Source organism: Limulus polyphemus, unplaced genomic scaffold, assembly GCF_000517525.1.
Source record: "Limulus polyphemus unplaced genomic scaffold, Limulus_polyphemus-2.1.2 Scaffold1340, whole genome shotgun sequence".
Taxonomy (NCBI): Eukaryota; Metazoa; Arthropoda; class Merostomata; order Xiphosura; family Limulidae; genus Limulus; species Limulus polyphemus.
In genome coordinates, this window is record NW_013666950.1 from 1 (window position 1) to 14,102 (window position 14,102).

Sequence of the window (14,102 nt, forward strand, 5' to 3'; positions counted from 1 at the left end):
ACCTTGTTTAATTTTATTTATACTTAATTTATTATATGACAGTGAATGTGTTAAGAAAAATATTTTGAAATTTTAGGAAGAAAAACTATTGTAAGTTGTTAACATTGTTATTCAAAGTACTTAAACATTTTTGAAGAAGGTATAAAGAACTTTATGTGCACAAACCATATTCTCCTTCAAAAATTAATAGCTGAAAAATGATAATTGAAGATAAAGTTATTATAGATAAGAGCAAGCCATCTAAAAAAAACAGAAACATTAAACAAAAGAAAAAACTAAATGGGAAGAAAAGAGACTAATTGTTTTTTTTTAATATTATTGCACAAAATCTGGACAACTTTTTAAATCAGGATTGTGGTTTTTAAAGTCCTGTATATACAGGGTGTCCACAAAGTTCTGTTCCAGTTTTAAAAGTTTATTACAACAAAACCAAAGGAGCTAGCATTATGCAGTTTTAGCACCTTGTTGCTTAACTAATGAAGTTTTTTTCCTTGATTTGCAGATTATAATCAGAGTGTCCAGTTGCTAATGATTGAAGTTTGAATGAAGATGGGTACTACACAGGAGAAAGCTCAATGTGTCATCTGGTTTGCAGAGTCTAGATCAGTGACAACTACTCAGTAGAATTACTGCCTTCGATATGGCAAGAATCCTCCTTCCAAACTCAGCATTAGGAGGTTGTTTCACAAATTTCAGGAGTCAGGAAGTGTAATTGACCTGCTCCCAAGTGGACATCCAGGTGTTTCTGAAGAAACCATTGCTAATGTTCAGGAGACATTCCAATGCAGCCCTAGAAAGTCTATTCGTTGTGCTTCAAGTGAAATACAGCTACCAAGATCAATGGTACACAAAGTCCAATGCAAGAGATTGCATATTTACACGTATAAAGTGTACACATTGAGTTTTCTCCTGTGTAGTCGCCATCTTCATTCAAGCTTTGACCATTAGCAACTAAACACTCCAATTACAATCTGTAAATCTAGAAAAAATTTCCTTAGTTAAGCAACAAGGCACTAAAAGCTGTATAATTCTTGCTCTTTTGGTTTTGTTCTAATAAACTTTGAAAACTGGAACAGGAGTTTGTGGTCACCCTGTATAATATAGTTCATATATTTGTATAATTGGTCTTAAAGTGTTTGTGATATTAATGATTTTAGTTGAATTATTACTTTTATTTAAGCAGCTGGTATTTTTAAATAAAGGAAGTAGACCTGGGTGATTAGTGAAATTTGCTAATTGATTTAATTTTTAGGACCATTAATTGATTTTTTTCATATGAGACTTGGATAGGTGGAATAATGAAAGAAAATAATAATCGGAAACACTAATTTTGATGTGTTGATTACTTTTGTAAGTCATGACCCTAATCAATTAAAGTGAAGCTGAATTAATCAAAAATAATAATGAGGAATCATAATGGCAATATTTGAATTAGTTATATAGTTGGAATAGCTGAGAAATATAATGATCGGAAACACTAATTTCAATTATTTCATTATTTTCATGACATTAAATAATGTAATTGTAATTTCAATTAATTGGCTGTTTTATGTGACACTATGTGAGATAACCAGTGCTTGTTAGTAATTGATTATATTGATTAATTGATTGAATTGCCCAGATCTAAAAGGAACCAGTGATATGAGAGAGTGACTTTTAAATAGTAGTGTAATGTGCATCATTGTCTATTAAATTTATGGTCATTTATTTCATTTAATATAATTGCTGGTGTGTTTAATAACTAGACCTAATGTTTGTCTGTTGTAAAAATAAATGAGTAATTTTGAAAAATGTGATATGTATATGAATAATTCTTTCAGGAAGATAATTTTACCACAGAGGTCAGTACTGAGGAAGGAAGGTACCATTATTATAGTGTGCAGGTAAGCTACGAGTTTTAGATTATAATAAAATGGAGAGTAACTGTATTTTTTCTCACCAGGTATTTCCAATAAGTAAGAATGAGTGAAAGCTAGGACTCTACATTTTAAATTTGTAACTTCTAACGAAATATGTTATTTTCTTTCAAACTAATTCTCCAACAGCTCTTCCCTTTGGGTCGTTCAACATCTAGTAGTTAGTTTTTCGACATTTTTAAAATACCTATCACTTTTAGAGTTAAATTAATCACTGACTGAAATGCCATTTAATATTTAATTTTTATTTTTATATTTTTATTTAATATTTTGTTGCTGTTGTGTGTAAATATAAGTGTAAGTACAGCTAAATGTATTTAAAAAAGTTTTTAGAAAATGACTATCTTGTAAACACTCATTAGTTGAAACACAGGTCATGATTCTTTTTTTTTGATTTACATAAAAACAATATAGGTATGTTGGTAACTTTCATTAGGTGGTCTTTGTGAACTACTAAATTTGTAGGTAATCTAAAATATTGTATACTACATGAATTACATGTATTTTAGTCAAACATTGTATAAAAACATTTTTTAAACCATCATTATAATTATAGAAATAAAAAAAATAAAAAGTTTATTGGCTTATGTAGCTTTAAAATATTTGAAGGTGTTTCCCAGATTGTATGCTTGAATAATGAACATTTTTTAACAGTTAGAATTGGAAGTAATTTTACATTTTTCAGGGACCCCCAGGACCTAGAGGCTACCAAGGGCCCCCAGGACCTCCAGGACCAAAAGGAGATAAGGTAAAATCTAGATAAGAAGAGAAAGGTTTTTCAAATATATGTAAGAAATTGACATACACAAATATGTACATGTATACACATGTTTATAGATGTGTTTGATAAGTGGAGATACATTATGTTTGCTTAAAATAGAATAGCTTTAAGATCCTTAGTTGTTGTACAATTAAATTAAGCATTTTTTGTCAAAAGTAATATTTGTTATAAATTTATGGTTTTATTTCTTATTTTTGCTAAATTTACAGACCATTTTATTACAACTAGTTGACTTGTAGTTAACTAAATAGTATTGTTTGTGGTTAAATATTCCTGTTGTATTCCATTTAACATTTAAGCTAATTTCCTGTTAATTTCTTACTTGACTGGCTTCTGGCTGTGTTAATATATGTTATTATCTGATGTAATTTTAAGTGTAATTGGTATATTTAAATACCTGTTTAGTGTATCTAAGAGAGGCAGGAAAACTTTCAGCTTGTATTTCAGAACTAGTTCTAGTGTGGATTATACAGGGTAAGTCTTGTAAATAAACAACATTTTGTTTTTGACTGTTTAAGTATTTATACTTGTCATTTTGTTGTTGTCATTCATGTTGTAAAGACTTGAGGCTAGGGACAAGACAATAACTTATATTTTATAAAATAATTAAATCACAATGCAATGTTTATTATTATTCGTTATACATCTATAGTCATTTGTTTTTCTTTCTATAAAATAATTGGTATGTTTACTAAAAAGAATTAGTGTCTGTTTGTGTGTATAAATATTCATATATTCGTATTAGTTTACAATTTTACAACTATGGTAAGTCTAGGTATTGCAGAAAGGATAGTTAGAGGGAATATACTCATATTCAAATTCTTAGTTTATAATTTTTGCAGGAAAGATAGTAAGAAGGAAATATACTTATATATTCAGTTTCTTAGTTTCTCTTTTTTGTAACTGTGAACTGTTATAAGGCCCTAGATGCTGCAAGGAAGTCAGAAGAGTATGTATTCATATAGCCAAGCTCTTAATTTCTAATTTTTGCAACAGCAACAGTGATAAGTTCGTAAGTGCTGCAGGAAATAAACTTAGAAGGGAATGCACTCAATTAGCCAAGTTTTTAAATGTAATTTTTACAACTGTGGTAGTCCCTAAGTGCTGCAAGAAAGACAGTTTAAAGGAAACAAAGTGTAATAGTAGCTGTCAGGCCTGGTGGCTAGGGTGCTCATCTCACAACTTGTGGATCTTGGTCATGGAATTGAAACCCAGCACCAAAGAGTAACTGTTTTTGGTTAGATAGGTGCAGCAATGTATCTTAGGAATAAGAAATTATTATAAGTATTTAAAAAGATTACTTCCAGTATGGTACATTACCTCTTCTCACATAAATAGCTATTCTTTATATGCAAAAAAAATTGTTATGCACGCCACAAGCCTTTTATCTCTTCTCAATTCAAATTGACTGATTCCAAAGTATCTCTCATGCAAATCGTCATGCAACAACCCTCCACCATACTCTCATGACTAATGTGACTCCCTCTATTCAATTCTGCTGAACTGTCACTTCTTGTTTGGCAGTACTTCTGCTCAGACATTTTTGTTCTTTTGGGGCTTTTCATGTGATTCACATTTGTGACTTTAATCGTTTAATTTCTGAAGTGGGATTTCTTCATTAATTTTTTCTTTACATTGAAGAAGTATTTTATCTTAACTTCTTTTCCCAGCATTTAGTTTTTTTCTCAAACTTGCATTTTTTAAATCAAACACTTTTGTTTGATATATATTTCTACAATGAATTCTGAAGATCATGTTACCATACCATCATACCTCCTACTAGCACTATTTCACAGGCTGCAGGTGGGGGAAACCCGTCGTTGGATTTATCTGTGATTATCTGCAGTGAGATTGATAATTATATGGGTCAACCTACTTCTTCTGAACTTGCCCCACTTCCTCCTGAGCAAGCTGAACCTGTTCGGGCCAATAAAGATTTTGATAGCCTTTTTCCACCATCGAATTCTGCCATGTCTACTTATGCCCCACCTGTGGAATCAGCTAGGCCTAATACAAGCATTTTTAGTCACGATTTCTGAGGTATGTGATGTTTTATCCATTTTCCCTATTTGCTATGATCCCCATCCTTCTTTGTTGCATGCTAGTTCTTCCTCTCCTTATTTATTTTCCCCACTATCCCCGGATATTAGGGTTCATGTTGAGCAACTTGCTTCACAATTGGTCAAGGGTGCCAGCATGCCTCACGCTCCACGGGCTATGGATCACTTTGCATTAGCTTACCATCAGTCTAACTGTCTGTTTCTCGACTCTCAACAGTTGGGGTTAATTTTTCCTGTGTGTTTAACCCATGCCCAGTTTTCACGCCTTTGTCTTACCCTTACTTCCCTTTTATGATATTTATCTACTCTTCATCTTCTTTCTGAGGCAATCCACCGAGACTCTGAGGGCTTTTCGAGGGAAAGCCTCTCCCTTACTACTTCCACGTTGGTTAGATTGTCATCTTTTTTGCTCTCGATTTACACACGTGGTATCTCTGTTGTTGGAATATTCTGGGTCGAGATGTGACCTTGTCCCAGGTTTGTTTGCTATCCCCTTATCTTAGGGATTTACAAATGGCCCCTTTTCTTTGGCAGTATATTTTCAGTCATGTTCTTAAGACTTGGAACCATGTGTGGAGTCTGTGTGTCAACACTTTACCATTTCCTCTTTGTTGCAGTTGGAGCCAAGACAAGCCCCTGTTCCTGTTTTCTGTCCTAGTCCTTCTCAGCCTTTACCTGTTCCTCCTTCCAGGAGTTTTTCATCTTGTCCTGTTATTCAAGTAGATGGGCAAGTACTGGTGACTACCCAGTGGGTTCCGGTCCATTGGGAGCTCAATTGTACGAATTTGATCCCCTGTGATGATCTTTCACCACAGATCCATGCGTTGTTTGGGTTTTATCAGAGGGACTTGTCCTACAATTTCTCTCCCCTGCTCTTTTGTCTCAGGTACCTGTTTCCTTCCCCATGCCATGGGATCCTTCCACTAGCCAGTGTCTGTCAGAGGTAGTACATGACCTTCTGTCTCAACAGGCCATCAGACCTGTTCATCATCTTTCTCCAGGCTTTTATTCCAAGCTGTTTGTTGTCCCCAAGAAAACTGGAGACTGGCAGCCTGTAAGAGATTTGTCCCATATCAATTAATTTCTCAATGTGCCCCATTTCACCATGGACATGAAGGGGTTTCTCACCCTCAGGTGGATTTCACAAATGCTTATTTGCATATCCAGATATCTCATCAGTCGCGACCCTATCTTCGGTTTGTTCACCACAGGGTGATTTATCAGTTTCGTGCACTGCCCTTCAGGCTTGTTTCTGCCCCATATGTTTTTTGTCGGGTAGTCAGAGCATTTGCTCTTCACTTACATGCTCTTGGGCTACACTTTCATCATTATATGGACAACTGGCTACTGTTAGCTCGTTCCAAACAGGAGTTTGCCCATCACACTCAACAGCTGCTCCTGGAGGCGGCTTGAGCAGGTTCGTTAATCAAGTTGGAGAAGTCATTTCTGCAACCAAATATCTTGTCCATTTGAGTGTTTTCTCAACACCCATCTCAGTCAGGCCCTACCTTCTCCTCTTCAACTTCATTCGATGGAGCTGTCAGTTCTCCACACTCTTACTGCTCCCTCTATTACAGCTCGAGAAATTCTATTGCTTTGGGAATGTGGTCTTCCATGGCAGCCCTTATCCCCTTAGGTCAGACTCTTCATGACCAGTGTAATCTTGCGAGGGATCCCTTCCCCCTACCCTGGTCGATGATCTGCATTGGTGGTTGGACAAGACTCACACGTTGGCAGTTGTCCTGCTTTCTCTTCCTTATCCACAATTACACATTTCCACTGATGCATTCCTTCAGAGATGGGTGGGCATAGGTGGATCAAAAGTAGGCTTTGGAGTATTGGTCTGCAGCTGAGACGTTTTATCATATCAACATCCTGGAGCTTCTCACTGTATTTCGTGCTTTGGTTCATTTTCTCCATCTGGCCTGAAATCATCGGTAATGATCCATTCCAACAATTCTACGGTGGTTGCTTATCTCAATCACCAGGTCAGTACCTGTTCTCGGTTCCTCTGTATTCACACTTTGGATCTTCTTTTTTGTGCCCATGTGCTAGATATTGATATCATTGTGTGTCATGTTTCAGGTGCTTTCAATCTTGGCGCAGATTGGTTTTCCTATCCAAAGAAAGCCTCTCCGATGGAGTGGTCAAGTCCTTCTAATTGTTCCTTACTGGCTGGGTCAGCCATGGTTTCCGTGGCTTCTTCAGCTCCAACTTATCCTTCAGTTACCTCTTCCTTTGACTCCATCCCTTCTTCGTCAACCTCGGTTATCAGTGCTTCATCCAGCCCCTCTAGTCCTCCATATTCACGCCTGGTTTTTATTCGGTCCTTGGTGAGGAGGTCCAGCTTGTCCTGATGGGTAGCTTCATTTCTGGCTTGTTCCATTCATCCTTCCTCCATGGAAGTTTATCAACACAAATGGAACGTTTTATGCTGTTGGTCCCTGTGTTGAGGGCTTTCCACTGCTCAATCCACTGCTTCTTGTACTGCAAATTTCCTCCTTGGCTTTTCGATGGGGGGGGGGGGGTCTTCTTTCTCCTCGATCTGGGGTTATGCAGTGCTTCCATCTTCTGCCAAAACTTGAAGTGATAGCTCGATAGAATTGAATAGAGGGAGTCATAAGCGTCGTGAGAGTATGTCGCACTCTTATTGGTAGAGGGTTGTTGTATGATGATTTGCATGAGAGATGCGTTGGAATCAGTCAATTCCAATTGAGGGGAGATAAAAGGTTCGTGACATGCATAATTTTGTTTTTGCATATAGAGGGCAGCACTAAACGAGAGCAACTATTTATGTGAGAGTAGGCAACTACCTGTTGGAAATATATTTTCAGTATAGGAAAATTTTAACTTTTTATTATTGAATGCACAAGCTTACACATTCCCAAAACTAAACACTGAGTGTAACTTTGATTGGTTTATGCACACAAAGAAACTATTTAATGTTTTAAGTCATACCAATTATAAACAAGATTTTAATCCTATGAATTCTGACAGGGTCGTTGGATCGCATCATATTTTTAAACAAAATTTTTTAAACTATTTATGCACCAAATAATTTGTGGGTTTGTGACTGTGTTGCTTACTGGCTACTTAATAACATTTACATCACATAAAAATTTAAAGAAAAATACAGTCAAGTCTTGCAATTAATGCTACTAATTACTGTTGGATTCCTCTATATAACTTACATATAAAATGAGTAATTCAATCCATTTTTTTAGTTGGAATAGAATTACTCAATATGAAGCAATCATATGGAAATCTCCCAGCAGTTAATGTTTTTAAAAAGTTGGTCATTTGAAGGATAACATTCATGACCTTACACTTATTTTATTAACAGTTAAAATAGGCTCGCTATTGCAGTTTTGTATGTAATAGAAGTTTTTTTTTTTTATTCTAAAGCTTGGTTCTTAATTGTTCATTAAACTTAAGTCAATCCTCATATCCACAGGAAAGTCATTGTTACTATATAACTTAATTGCTCCCAGATGTGTAGAGAGAGGTCAAAATATCTTTAAACAGTAATCAAGTTCATTATACTGCTGCATTCTTCACAGACTTGGTCATGTGCTATTAGTTGTGCATGAATTTCAAGATAAACTTAAAAAATCAAGATCACATATAAGTCAAATACATTTTTCGTTTGTTTGTGTATTAAAATGGTTTCTTATTTGCTGGCCCAGTTCACTCACTTAACTGTATTTTAATGTTGACCAAATGCTTTCCATTTTTTTCCACAATTAGCCCATGCAGTCAGCAATCCTTTTCAATATGCTGTGACTTTTATATTATCATGTCATCTTAAGCAATTCAACACAGCCCTATTTGGTTGGAATGGGGTGCCTGATAGTGAACTCATTACACATGAGGGTATTACTGTATTCTTGAAGACAGACATTCAAAATGTAGTTTGAGTCAAGATTATAGAGAAATGAAAATGTTTTTACTGCTCTTGAACATCTAAAACTAAAATTACTGCTTTTTCAAAGTCAGACATAGTCATTCAGCATTACATACTTTTCACTAGTAATTAATAAATATCTTTCTATCCAACTTGTTGTTTTTACTTTGTAATTTTCATAAAACTGAAAGATGACATAAAAGTTTAACTTTATGTGACGGTGATCTTTTTTCTTCTTCTTTACAGGGTGATATTGGTAGAGATGGATATCCTGGAACTTCAGGTTTACCTGGCCCCCCAGGCCATATTTTCATGATACCTGTAAGTTGTCATAATTTAAATGGTATCTAAGCATTTGTAATCTTAATGTCGGAAAAATGACTTACTGATGAATAATCAAATTTTTAGTTCTTGAATAAAATAAGGTAAAATTTAATAGCCAGAAAGAATTTAAGAGTAAATTTTCATTTTTAAAACATAAATTCAGAACATTTGGTTTTTCAAACAAATTTATAATATAACTGAATATCTTTTAATGTGCAGTTAACTGTCATACACCCAAAACTACTTCATTTGAAACTGAGAAGATAGCAATTTTTGTGTTATCTGTGTATACTTTGCGATTTGCATCCTATGAAAAGATAGTGATTGTTTGTCTAAGTTAATATTAAAAACATATTCAGAATTTCATGATTAAGTATTTTTATGATGTTAAAGTGTTTTTTATACACTCATTTTATTATTGTACTCTTATACATAATTTTTTTTGCTTGATAAGTATTTTGTCAGTAGATATGTTATTTTCTTACTCTTATTTGTGTTGAGTTGCTATTGCAGTTTTTATTGTTATTAACTAAATAAACTTTATTGTACTATTAAATTTGCTAAAGAGGCTGAAAGTATAAATTTTTTAAGGTTGAAACTCCATTGTAATAGTAGTGTTAGAAAAATATAATACAAATAGTGAGTTGTTTATTCCTTGGTTTCTGCTTTTGAATAGAGATAACAAACTGGCTACATTGAAAAAAGTTTCTTTAGAACCCAAAGTCCTTCTGTAACATACAAAGGAAATTAAATCTGGACAAATTCATTTATTGAAATTTAATAGTTAAACCTCAGTTATTCTCTTTCTTTTGTACAAAATATAACATAACGTTAAAGGACAACAAGGGACCTTTTGGTCCAGCTAGGTTGTCTTTTCTACTAAGTTAAATTAAACCTAAAACATTTAAATCCAGCTTTATCATTCAAATATTTATGAAGATTTCCTTTAAACTCCCTTAAAGTAACTGTATCTGTCACATCTGAAGGCAACCTTTTCCAAAGGCATCCATTATTTAGAAAAATATAGCTGTCTTAGCTAAAGATGACTCCAAACCGACCAAAATATATATATTTGTGTCTCATAGTCTTAGCATTAAATATAAAAAAAGGTAATGCATAATCACTATCAGTTCATTTAACAATCTTAAACTCCTCAATCAGATCCCCTCTAACATTTCTTTTTTAAAAGAAAACAATTTCAAGGATCTTAACCTATCATGTATGACAACCTTTCATCCCAGGTATCACCCTAATAGCCCTCATCTGAACCCTTTTCAAGGTAAGGAGCTCAAGACTGAAAACAGTACTACAGTGACCTATACAATGACATTATAACCTCTTTAGACTGCTACTTATTATATCTGTACACACAACCTAAAATTCTATTTGCCTTGCCCCTAGCAACAGCACATTGCTTGGATGGCTTAACCCCATGACACAGGTCACAGGCTATGTCGTCTCATTTGTTGACTCTCATTCAAAATTTTATTGAACTACTATTTTATGAATATATGTCAATAAGTTTGGTATCAAGTTGTAGATTATCATTCAAATTTTCAGTATTATACATTAGTTAATTTCTAATTTAAAAGTAGATATAAAAAAAATTCTAAATATAAATTTTTGTGTGTCACATTGTATGTTAAATGCAGCATTGGTTCAAATTACATGTTTGTGATGTCCAAATACGAAGTCTACAGTTTCTTGTGAATTAGACACTCAAATTACCGATATTGACAAGGTAGAATGTAAAATAAGAACCTCCTATCTTTTATATTTTCTGAGATATTAGTATATTGATTTAATCAACCAATGTGGCCCCTCCCACCACTTCAGTTTTTGAAAATACCTGCTTATGTACACCTACTTCACCCAATGACATGTGTATAACCAATCAGTAGCTCTGAATGTCTCCCTAGTTGTTTTCTCAGCCTTAGCAAAGTGTTTGTAAACTCCTTCCTTTCATGCTAGATTCCAAACGTAAAGGTAAGACATTAGTGAGCTCGAAGTTTCATATTTTGTTTAGACCCAAATACAGCTTAGGTTCTAAGCTTGATAAATTTTAGTGGAATTCTATGGTATCAATATAGTAATTTATGATTTTTGGTTATTTCAAAATGTATATATAAAACCTTAAAAATTATTTTGTTTCACATCCTCCATGTGTGCAGTTTGATAAGGCTTAGCAACCTATGGCAAACATCGAACGAGTACAAAGTTCATACCTAGAAGAGATAATTGTTTGCTATACTTCTTTATTTACTGTTCTATGTTCTAAGAAAAATAAGTTTAAGAACTTGTTTGTAAATAGTAATAATGTATATACATATATAATGTATTATAATTGAAATGTGACTATTTTACAAAATACTGGTCTACTAAAACACAGCCAAGACAGATCACTTTATAAAGGCCAGTTTTATACTCTTAGATACGGTAACATGAGTGCACATGCGCAATGTCATTGCAACTTTTGTATTGTTAGTCAGGTAGGGCTGAAAGTTGAAATTAATAAAGATAATAAATATATATAGGTGTATAATGTTATGTTTGTTTTGAATTTCGCACAAAGCTACATGAGGGCTATCTGTGCTAGCCGTCCCTTATTTAGCAGTGAAAGACTAGAGGTAAGGCAGCTAGTCATTCCCACCCACTGCCAGCTTTTGGGCTACTCTTTTACCAATGAATTATGGGATTGACCATAACATTATAACACCCCCACAGGCTGAAAGGGCGAACATATTTGGTGGGACGGGGATTTGAACCCGCGACCCTGAGATTGCGAGTCAAGATTTAAGCTATTTAGGCTAAAAATTTGTGTTATAATTTGTAGTCATTCTAGAACAAAAAAGCATAATTATATTTATTTCCTAATTTTTTCTGGTGGTTATGAGGTTGGTCAAATCAACCCAGCCTTTATAGAGATACAGATAAAATATAGTTTTTTTAAAAAAAAACGTTTGATTATTTATCTAGAGTCTATAAAGATTTTGCATGTGAAATTTGAAAATCTTCTGATGCATAAAAGTAGTTTTAATCTTAAAATCAAAATTATTTTGTATGTTGGATAGTCAACTTTCGAAAAGAAAAAAAAAAAGACACGAGAAAAACATTACATAAGTAATCTTAAAACTTAATAAAAGAAATATGATATTTTCTGTATGGAAGCTTTGTAATATTTATTGATAATAAGCAAAATTTCATGATGATACGTTTACTAATTTAAAAGTTAACATGAAATCTATAACAAGCACAAAATGGTTAGGAGGTCGGTCAATGGGACCAAGCCCGTGCTGAAAGAGTTAATAAGAGATAGAAAACAGAACAGCAATATTTTTTTTTACTTAAGGCTACTCTCATCAAAATTATATTCATAAGTCAAGTTATAATATAATATCCCACATGCCATACTTTGCATTTATCATAATTAAACGTCATCTGCCATTTATTCACTCAACTCACCAAACACTCCAATTCCTTTTGTAAAATAGTAGCATCGTCTTCATAACCAGCAACACCCAAAACTTTAATGTCATCAGAAACTTTAAATAATCTGTTGCAATTCCTTCATCTACGCTATTGCTGTAAATCAAAATGAGGAAAGATCCTAACTCTGAGTCCTGAGGTACCCTACTCATGACATTAATCATGTTTGACTGAACTCCATATATAACAACCCTCTGCTTTCTTCCATCTAGACAGTTTTCTATCCATTGATTCAACCTCTCTCCCACACTTACAGAGATAAATTTTTAACAAAACATTGAAACTGATTGTATATTTAAAATGAAACTTTCTGATCAACATTAGAAAAATCAAGTTCTAAAACAAAACAAAATATTATTAATGTTTTTATAAAAAAATAAAATTTTGGAAATTTCACAACACAGAAAAAAATGAAGAAAAAACTAAATCAAAGTATAAAACTGAAACTAAATATTACTTATTAGGTTTTAACTAAGTTTCAGGCAATTTGGTTAAGTGTTTTTCACTGTGAGAAGAACCAAAATTGAGAAATATCACTGACCCCCCTGCTGTGCCTGGAAGTTTGTTCCTGTGTGTCTGTTCTGGAATGACTTGGTTTACTCATTGGTTTCTGACTTTCAGTCCAAGGGCTAGATATGTTCTATTGGTAAATGTGGTCAGACTGGGAATTAAAGGATTTGCAGTTTTCATCCCATTGCAACAAAAATGTGCTTTGCAGTTTGGGTCGTATGTGCATTAGAAAGTTTGGTAAATCAGCGTTTTGACATTTGACAGATGGACTTGTCATCTTCAGGGGTAAAGCAGGATTATTTGATAGGCCTACTTTTAGGTTGAAATATGTTAATGATTTGTTGAAAAAAAAAGAAATTAGAAATTGGTTTTCTTTTTCCATATTCTTATATTTATGAATGGTAAAATTTGAAATTGCAGGTTTTGGGCTGTGCATGGCCTAAGGACTACCATGCTTGGACTGTGAATCTAAGAGTTTACAGCTTGGGCTTGCTATAGCAAAAACATGCTCCTCATTTTGGGACCTTGAGTATAATATAAGAGTGGTGGTCAAATCTCATTCTTTCATCAGTTACAAATAACCGAGGTGTTTGCTGTGGATGCTGTTGATTAGCTGTATTTGCTCTGATAAATCATTTTAAAATTAGTAACAGTTATGTACAGTTAGCCCTTCATGTAGCTTTGCTCAAAAATTCTGAAACAAACAGTTTATAATTAAAATTTTAAGGTCCATGAGGATTAAAAATATATATTTTTTTAAATCTTCAAAATTGGCAACTTTTCTTAATATCAAGGCCTCTGATTTTATTGTATTTCACTTGTTTGTTATATAATTAATGAACCACAAAAAAATTACATCTGTGATTGTGCTGATTACTGCTGAAAAGGTTGGATACCACTGAATTAACTGATCATATTGGTTGGATTTTCTATCTCCTTTATAGAGGATAAATTCAACACATTCACACTTGAAAATTCAGCATTAATCAGTAAAGTATTATATATTAGTTGTATTTTATTTCTGTTAAAGCTCTGTTTTATGGAGTTTTATTTGTTTTCCTACCTGAAATTAACCAGACATGAACTGAAATAAGCTGTTTTCTTATTCAAACAGGTTCAAG

The 14,102-nt window shown here is 33.5% G+C and overlaps 1 long non-coding RNA gene across 2 annotated transcripts; it reads left to right on the top strand.

Annotated features, from left to right (window-relative positions):
* The first annotated feature begins 54 nt into the window (after window positions 1-54).
* On the top strand, window positions 55-8,981 carry LOC111086702. 2 transcript variants are annotated; one of them, XR_002611432.1, is made up of 4 exons: window positions 55-90; window positions 1,821-1,883; window positions 2,602-2,664; window positions 8,908-8,981. It is a non-coding gene; the product is annotated as an uncharacterized LOC111086702 (long non-coding RNA). The 2 variants fall into 2 exon arrangements; XR_002611431.1 differs by lacking the exon at window positions 55-90 and having other exon boundaries at window positions 1,803-1,883.
* The last annotated feature ends 5,121 nt before the right edge of the window (window positions 8,982-14,102 follow it).